The sequence below is a fragment of the Balaenoptera acutorostrata genome, unplaced genomic scaffold (genome assembly GCF_949987535.1).
Source record: "Balaenoptera acutorostrata unplaced genomic scaffold, mBalAcu1.1 scaffold_1176, whole genome shotgun sequence".
In the NCBI taxonomy this organism is placed as follows: domain Eukaryota; kingdom Metazoa; phylum Chordata; class Mammalia; order Artiodactyla; family Balaenopteridae; genus Balaenoptera; species Balaenoptera acutorostrata.
This window is the reverse complement of record NW_026646718.1, coordinates 1-9,983: the sequence shown is the minus strand read 5'-3', so window position 1 is coordinate 9,983 and position 9,983 is coordinate 1.

The window sequence follows — 9,983 nt, the reverse complement described above, 5'->3', positions numbered from 1 at the left end:
TATTAAGGAAGAATGGCAACAGCTGAGACATCCTAGGCTCTGTGGCGCCAACTTCAGATCCATTTGGAGATAAAGGTCTCCAAGTTTTTGCAGTGTTTAGCCAAACTAAATAATACACAATTGAAGATCCATCTTTGCAAAAAAATATTTTGAAACGCAAAGGAATGATAAATTCAAAGTTTAAGAAAGCGATTACTTCTGCAGGCAAGGCACGGGGCTGAGATCGGGAAGGAGCGCGCAGGTAGCTACACTAATATTGGAAATTTTCTAGTTCTTAAGTTGGGGTTGGGCTCACAGGTTTTGGTTTTATTATCAAGCTTCATAATGTAGATATTTGTTAACATATATTCATTCTTTTGTGTGTACCAACTATTACATAATAAATTTTTACGACCAGCTTAGGGAAATTTAGTTTATAATTAAAATTATTGGATTGCTATGAATGACATAGCATCTGTTAGATTTCTGTATGGATTTTGGTAGAGGATAATGTCTTCCCTTGAGAGCCCTACCACATGCAACAGGAAAATGGTACATCTCTATACCTTTGTGTGAGAAATACTGGAGAGGTTCAGTGTTTGACCTTTCTTGGACAGTGGATACATCATGAAATTTTTGCAAATTAAGTGCTCTTGTATTTGCCTAAGCTAAGACCAATTAAGAGTTATTTTTAGCTTGATGTCTAATTCTAGATACTGTTCTTTTTCATTATTCCTAAAAACAGACTGTAAACACTTTGTATATTTATAGTACTAAGAGGGCATTCCCCATGCATTTGGGAAATTTGGGGAAATATTATATGTACTCTACCAACTTCTCTGTCCAAGGGGAATGGAGAAGTCTTTTTTCCTTTCCTAACTCTGTCTTCTATCTAGTCGAGAGAGAGAGAGAGAGAGAGGACAAGAGAAAAGCAAGGGCTCTTCAAGCCTTTCTCAGGTGGCGAAACTCTAAGGAGAATTTTGTCCTTCTGTGTCCCCCAAGAATGACTGCAGCTCCTTGCTGACAACCCCACACAAGACCTCTGGGAGCTCTCCAACCCTTCTCTAGCTGACCTTGAGAGTTAAGACACTAGATTCTTTGTGAGGTCACCCTTAGGTTGTCGTCATACTACTGCTAAATATTTTTATCACCTACTGGAGACTAAACGCTTTTCATACTTTGTTTCATTTACTCTTTTCAGCAACCCCAGGGTGGCTGTTATTATCACCCCCATTTTGTTTATTGAAGCAGGGCTTAGAGAGAAGTGCAGTAACTTCATGTTCTCCCAGACAGAATGCAGTCTGTGGATTCTACAGCTCATGCTTTTAGCAGTGTGACAGCCTTGTCATCTCATCCATTAATTCTAACCCTGTCATGTGAACATACAGAATGATTTTACCTGATGGATATCAGAATGCCACAGGGTTGTGGCTATAGGAAGTTACATAGTAGGGACAAGTGGGCAAGCTCTGTGGCCTGCAGGCAGGAGGGAGACCACGTTGCCGAGATCCTGTTAGCCCTCTTTTTTAGTGAATCTTATACTTTTTCTTCTTATCAAAACCCTGTCGTCAGTATCTGGGTGGTTGATATTTTTGGAAAAGCTGGAGGTAACATTCCTAAAGTATGAGGAGGAGGGACAAGCACCTTAGAGAGATTTTTATTTTGCTAAACATGGTAGTTCTTTCACGTGAGGGAAGCAGACAGGGCATGCTACACCTTTGTTTCTACGAGAAAGTAAGCTGGGTGCGAAGCGTGTTTCAGTCTCTGGTATTCTCGTGAAAGCTCTGAATGCTGTTTTCCTCCTGATCTATAACTGGTCCCTAGGAGGGAAGTCAATTACTTGCCATGAAATGGGCTTCAAAGGCAGAGTCTGAAGTGTCTTTCTTTATCCTTAGCTTGCAGATTTATTTTTAGTCGGCTACTGAAAAAATAAACAAATACTTTAATCTGACTTACAGAGCACTTAAAACAAGGAACTGCAGCAGAAAGATAGCAGGAGGAGCCTACCCCGGAGGGTGCCTCAGGCTGGCAGCACCTGGAAGGCGAGTGCTGGGTGTTTATGACTCAGGAAGAGAACCCCCAGCTGTAGTGTTTCCAGGAAAACATTTGACAGGAGACGGTTCACTCCTCAGCTCTATGGGGTACTTTTATCTCGATATGTACTTATGCGTGCCTTCTTTTGGTGGAGCTTGATGCAAAATCAAAATCTCCTTGTAGTAGGAATATCTTATATCATAAACTTCCTGAGGACCACACAATCTCATGCGCAGTGATGGTTGAAATATAATGCATAATTCGAAACGCAGGCCACTCTCACAAACTACGTGCAGGTCTTGGAAGATGATCAGAAAGAAACCTTTCCTTTTGTTTAGTCCCTCTGAGTTTCTCCCCAGGGATCAGGTTCTTTGAGGCAGTGATCAGATCGTACCCTGTTGATCCATCAGTTAAACGGGCGTTTATTGCACACTTACTATGGGCTTAGTACACAGTTTTCCCTTTTGGAAGTGACAGAGTATAGTCCCCAACTAAGAACGGATTGGTTTCTAAAGTTTGGGAAAGTTGAATCTGGAGCTTGGAGTGTGGTGCTTTTCCTCTGCCTTTCTGGGCTGTGGGCTCACCCTTTCTTTCGTGTCCTCCTCCCTCAGGGGTCCCCAGAGCCGTGTGATCGCACCGCTCCAGAAACACCTGCTGCTTCCTCCCCCCTCCCCCACCCCATCCCAACTCTCATTTCCTCCGTGTAGCTGATCTCAGTTGGCTGTCAGATTACACAGTGAGTTTTGTCTCTGACACACCTGTGCTGTTGGCATTTGAACCTGGGAGTCTGAAGTTTACATAGGCTAAGTGTAGGGGGTGTGGTAGGTGGAATTCAAAAAAGGTGTGGGTCCTGTTTGTTTAGGACAATTATGCTTTTTTTTTTTTACCATCTTTATTGGAGTATAATTGCTTTACAATGGTGTGTTAGTTTCTGCTTTATAACAGAGTGAATCAGCTATACATATACATATACATATATCCCCATATAATTATGCATTATTTAAAACTGTTATTAAAATTTTTTTAAACAGTGTTCCTCACTGATGTATTAGAATGATTTTATAAACTGGAGTTTGGCAGAGGGGAAGGACACATAAGGGTTACTGGTTAGTGAAAGGTTTGATAATCTTTTGTTCTCTGTATATTTTATCTAAGTTTAAAGAGATTTCAAAATTCAGAATAAATGAATTTTCACTTTTTTAATGAGAATGGTTTTATTTCTTACCATTTTTATTGGTCTAAATAATACAAAGCTGTACTGAATTCTTCAGAAATCTTGCCAAATAAGGTGAAATATATAATATTAGAAGATTTTTTAACCCCAGGTCCTTTCTTCAAAATAGTAACCAACTAGATTTTGTTAATATTCACGTAAGTATTAAAAATGAGCATATGCATCCTCATCAACAAACATTTATCCTGTGCAGGGTGCTTCCTAGTTGCTGGGGATACAGAGAAATAGAAGGCATACTTCCTGTCCTCAGGAAACAGCATATGATCTATTTGGGGAAAAAAGGCGAAAACATGGAAAATAAATAGTAGCAGGTTATTCACTGTCTGGTTCCACCGGGTAAGATGAAATAAGCAGTTCAGAAGAGAGAGCAGTTGCTGGGGCGACGGGTGGTCCTGCAGAGGATGAGAGAGGCTCAGATACAGCAGGGAAGGGAAGGGCTCCCCAGGCCACCAGGTAACTTTGCTTTTGCAGTTGCCTTTTATTCCATTTTCCCTAAAATTATTATTGAGCATATTGTTTGATTCCAAGATTTTCTTTGTTGTATTACAGTTTCCTGTAGAATTGTTAGGATTTGGTTATATGGATCACTTCTGACCGTTTGTTATTTTCCAAAATTTCTGTAATGATTCCCTATTGTTCTTTTAGAATTGTTTTATAATGATATAATAATATAATTCTAAATTTCTTTTATAGTGATGAAGAAACTATTGCCAAAAGCAAGCTAGAAGATAAAAGTATCAACAGTTACATTTCTTGTGAAATAAATGTAGGAACCATTTCTTATCTGTAGGTGCTAAAGACTGTTCTACCTACACAGTCACTATTTTTCAGCATCTTAAAGTGTTCCAGACTGTTCCTCACTGCTGTCTTGGCTTGACACACTCACATATAAGAATTTCAGAAAACTGAATCTGACTGTGATCAAGTTGGCAGGGTTCTTCACTGGCTTTATTTGACATTGATTTGTTGGATTATTCTTTTTTTTTTTTTTTAAATTTATTTATTTTTGGCTGTGTTGGGTTTTCACTGCTGCGCGTAGGCTTTCTCTAGTTACGGCAAATGGGGCTTCTCTTGTTGTGGAGCACAGGCTCCAGGTGCATGGCTTCTGTAGTTGTGGCACGCAGGCTCCGCAGCCGTAGCTCGTGGGCTCTGAGCACAGGCTCAGTAGTTGTGGCACATGGGCCTAGTTGCTCCACAGCACGTGGGATCCTCCCGGACCAGGGCTCAAACCCGTGTCCCCTGCATTGGCAGGCAGATTCCCAACCACTGCGCCACCAGGGAAGCCCAAGGATTATTCTTTAATTAGTAAATTAGGAGTACACATAAAATTTTCCATTTCAGTGTTATTTCTTCCCTTTTAGTTATTTCCTGTTCTTTACTCTCTATTTCTTTCCACCGAGCCTGTGAGTGCCCCTCTTTGGCCTGTGAGTTCATTTTGGGTAGGAATCATTGAATCCCTGGAGCTTTGGACAGTGCTCAATAAATGTTTAGTGAATGAATGAAAACAACATTTCACATATGATTAGAAAGAAATAATAGAGAAGAGATTAGGTATAAATACATGTGTATGATTTTAATTTTCACATTTTTTTTTAAACAGTCTATCTTATTAAAGCAATTTCCTGCTAGTTTTACCTAGTCAGGAGCTAATCTTGATTTGAAGGAGGTAAGATTTATGAGCCTCGCAAAGAACTTTTGAACATAAGTTATTTTGTGAGACAGCCCTGCTATCTGTGACGTATTAACACGTTTGACAATGTGGATGATCACATTTTAAAAGATCTTTGGCTTCCTCTTCTGCATAATTAAGTTCTTTTCAGAACAACTTCTACATTGTAGATTCTACATGTGTATTTCCGACCGGTCAACACAACTACGATTTGATCATGATTACTAGCTTTTCAAAGCCTTCCTTCATTTCCCAGCAGGCAGCTTCCTGTCAGAATTCATTTCCCATTTGGAAAATCTCTCTCTGACCCACAGCTTTCTGGATACAATTCATCCTTCACATACTTGAGTCTACCCATTCATTGTCATCCATCCTTAGCTCCTCAGATGCCAAAAGACCCTTTTGTAATTGGAGTGATAAGATCCCCTAAAACGTCAGGGGAGAGAAAACTAAGAAGAATATATAAAGATTTTTGTTCCATTGATTTTCCTAATTAAAAAAAATGCTTTTAGTGTGTATCTATTTCTGTTATTATAGTTTAAGAAATTGAAGTAATAACTGTTATGGTTGAAGCAAGATCTGCTTTCTATGTTCCTTCAGTCTTTATATAATTAAAATTAAATTTTGACAGAGCTGCAGTAAATTCAGTTCAATTTAGCAAACATGGAGATGCTTTTGCTGGCCCCCCATATCATGGTGGTCTCTACAAGAACTGCCCTTTAGTTGCAATAAAGCGAGTGTGAGAGAGAGTGATCCAGATATGATTGCTGAGGAAATTAAAATTCACTGTGGAAGAGGATTAGGTTGGTATCATCCGAGAAGGAATTTCATGTTGGATCTTGGAGAAAGTAGAATATTTGGCTTACAAAGGGGAAAGTCATTCCAGGTATGGGGCACTGAGGTTGGATTCAGCAAGGCATGTACTGATCCTTGGACAAGGAAGGGGCATGATGAAAAGGATCTTCATCTGGCCTCAGGCTGCAGGATGTACCAGAGAATGACGAGCTGGTCCACAGGAAGCCATGGTAACTGACTAGAGCTTAATCGATGAGGTTCCAGAGAAAAGGACATGGACATATGAAGGGAAGGTCAAGTCTTAGGAATGTTACACAGAAAGAATCTGATAGCCTCAAAAGCTGATTGGATATTGGGAAGCAATGCCAAAGCAATGCCAGTTAGCTCCTGGGGCTGGGGAGCCTGTGTGAGTGGGAGAATCATGGTCCCATGTTGGCATAAATGGAGGATTAGAAAGAGAAGCAGACCAGACAAAACCTTGAGAGGATGCGCATGATTAGGAGGGAAGCCAGGCAAGGAGAGGTCAGAGGAGAGCCAGGAACCTACAGTTTCATGGGAACAAAGGGAAGACAATGTTTCAGGAAGACAGGGTGAGCAGAGAAATCAAAAAATAAGAGGTCTGAGTTTGATTTTGTACCAGAGAAGGACAAACTATTGACCCTTGAGTAACCTCAGGAAAGTGGCAGGAGTAGATGCCAGATGGCAAAGACCCAGAAAAGGGAGAAGATTTTGTATTATTGGTGAGATTGCAAGACAAGATCCTTCCTTCAGTTATTTCCACTGATAAACCCCTTTGAAGGAAATCTACTCCTTAGCCGACTAGTGTTATGTCACAGAATTCCAGTATATCATTAATACCTGTAGCTCTAAAATGTACCTATTTCCAACTGTAACCCCAAAACTTTATTTTTACAAACCATTTGGAGATAACAGTTTTATTTTCTTTGATTCTACTCTTTCAAAATTTTGCTTATCCCGCTTGGAGATTTATTTCTAGGTCATTGATTCTGATAACAAAACCAGTGTTTTCTATAAGCTATTTTATGCCTACTAGAGTTGAAATTCAAACATTTTCCAGCAGTAGCAACTGAAATAGCTTCAAAGACATTTTTCACATCCACCTTGTTTTTTTCTTCACTGATTGTATCTTTTCAAAAACGCCCCAGATTGATAGCTCCTAAGATATAGTATGCGTATAGTAACAACACAGGCTTTTTAGAATTGAGAAATATTCTTTGTTCTTGTTCTTGAAGATGTGCTTTACTCCTAAGAGGAACTGATCAAGAAAAAAGTACATAAGAACCGGAGTCACAGGACCTAGATTCAGTTCCCTTCTTTGTTGCGTGGCGTTGGGTCAATTAGGTCTCTTTCAAGTAAAAAAATCTGAGAATCCATGAATATACTTTATCATTTAACTTAGTCACGAAGCCTACCATTTGGTGTGATTCCACATTTGGAGCTGCTCTGCTAATGGTGGAACATCATCTCTTCCTTCATCTGGCTGACTCTCTTATCCTTCTAACTTCATGTTGTGTATTTTCTGGTATACAGCCTCACCCACCCCCCAGCCCCCAGCAGCCAGCACCTACGGTACAGATCAGGTGCTCAGTAAATATTTGATGATCGAGTAAATGGGCTGTACTGTATTATCGTCCACCCTGATGGTGGAGAACCATCGGACCAAGCATCAGAAGCAATTATGAGTTAAAACCATGGAGATCTCCAGGTCCCACTCGCCCTCCTTCAATATTTGAGTTTCTAGAAATCGGCCTTTGCAGCCATATTTAAAAATCGGTCAGGCTCATATGAGAAGCACTGGTCTACCCTCTGTGAGTTCCTGGAGGTCACAGATTATAGTTTCCATCAGTTCATTCCCAAACCCTAGGGGAATTTCTGGAAGAAATTAGGTGTACAGTAAATGTTTGTGAATAAATGAATCTTAATTTTAAGATCAATAATAAGTGAGAATAAAATGCCCTTTCTTTTGGCTACAGATATAACACCTCGAAACTTTAAATACTAATTTATACTACCCATAATAAATTATATTTTTAAAGAAATGAAATAGATTGAGTGCCCAAATCATCAGTCCTAATAAATTCAAAACTCATAGTTTGTTACCTAACAATTGTGGCTAGAACTACGGTGCTTTATTTGCTTATTAATTCTTACAATCTAGTGATAAGTCATTTGCTTTCATTATTACTTGCCTTGCCATCTACCTTGTTTTAAATTGTCTTTAAGGAGTCACAACCCATCACTCTCTTTTAGTTATGTAATTCTGGTATTTTAAACTATAGTTTCCTTTGGGGGGTGATGATGTGAAGCAAGGAAGGAAGTAGAACCAGCATTAACTCCACGTTGTCTCACAACCTACCATCATGTGTATCATATTTCTGTGCTCCAGAGAAAAGAAATGGAATTGGTTTTTAACTAAGAAAATTATGCTGTCCTGAATACAAAAACCTTATCACTAATACCCTATTGACCTGTGTCTTAGTTATGAATTTTTGAGTAACAAATTACCCTGATACTTAGCAGATTAAAGCAATAAATATTAATATTTAGTGCCTCACATAACACCTGTGGGTCAGGAATCTGGGAATGGCTTAGCAGGTGGTCCTGACTCCTGTCCTCTCATGAGGTTACACTCAAGATGTTGGCCAGGACCACAGTCATCTGAAGGTTTGACTGGAGCTGGAGGATGCACTTCCCAGGTGGCTCCTTCAGAGACACCTGGCAATTTAGCCTCTGTTATTTGCATGAGGCCCTCTTGTCAGGGCTCTTTGAGTGTCTTCACAATAGAGTGACCATCAGGTGTTTTGTTGGTGACTTTATATATGAACTTTCAGGAAGACAAGAAAAAGGTTACATCAGTAACAGTTGTAAGCTTAAATGTGGGTTTAAAAAAAGAAATCTCCTCCCTATCCCAACCCTCTGGGTGGGAGATGCAAGAGGGAGGAGATAAGGGGGTATATGTATATGTATAGCTGATTCACTTTGTTATACAGCAGAAACTAACACACCATTGTAAAGCAATTATACTCCAATAAAGATGTTTAAAAAACTAATATTAAAAATAATAATAATTTAAAAATTAATCAATTAATTAATTAATTTTTTAAAAAGGTTTTTATTTATTTATTTATTTATTTAATTTATGGCTGTGTTGGGTCTTCGTTTCTGTGCGAGGGCTTTCTCTAGTTGCGGCAAGTGGGGGCCAATCTTCATCGCGGTGCGCGGGCCTCTCATTATCGCGGCCTCTCTTGTTGCGGAGCACAGACTCCAGATGCGCAGGCTCAGTAATTGTGGCTCACGGGCCTAGTTGCTCCGCGGCATGTGGGATCTTCCCAGACCAGGGCTCGAACCCGTGTCCCCTGCATTGGCAGGCAGATTCTCAACCACTGCGCCACCAGGGAAGCCCCTTAATTAATTTTTAAAAAACAGCCAAAGAGCATTTTTTAAGTGAGCCAGGTATCAGGTGTTTACATAATTATCCCATTTCGAATAAGTTCTCTTTCAGTTCTTCTCCATCATCCCCAGCCTTCCCTCTTCGTGGAACTTGCTCACATCTTGATTCCAGCACTCACGTATGTTGTCACACTTCTTGGTCTGTATCTGTCTGTCCCACTAGACTGGAAGTGCAAGGGGCAGAGCTGTGACTTTCATCTTTGAATCTCAGGTGCTCAAGGCCATGCCTGGCCCTTAGCTGATCTTTGTTTGTTGTTGAACTTAACAAGCCTTATATACAACTAAATACCATTGTCTTCTTTTTCTCTATAAGATTGTGTAACTTGATGGAAGCCCTGCAGTTAGTGTCAGAGTTTGGGTTTCAAAGTCAGGTCTATGTTTTGTTCATCAGCATAGATGGTGTTGGGAAGACTCTAGGAGGCACCTGTGTTGGGAGGCCCAAGTAGCATCCTTACAGATTTCACCTGGGAGAAATTCCTTAGGCGGTATCTCTGTGTTTACCCAGAATGAATCACTGTGATTTAAGAGATTGCTAGAAGGAGACAGTTTGTTGATTGAATAAAAAGCTATTGAAAATAAACTGGCCTATTATATTTGGGCTACAAATGAATTTTTGGTGTTAACCTGATTTCTTTCATCTCTAAGTGGGATGCAAAAAGTTTCTCACACCTAAAGTGCTAAGGGAAAGTCTCCTCTCTCTTTTCCCATTTTTTGCAGGGATTCTACCCTGGTTGATTCAAAGGAATCAAACATGGTATTTAGATATGAAGTTGGAGCTCAGTAAATGAGGAGATTGTGTAT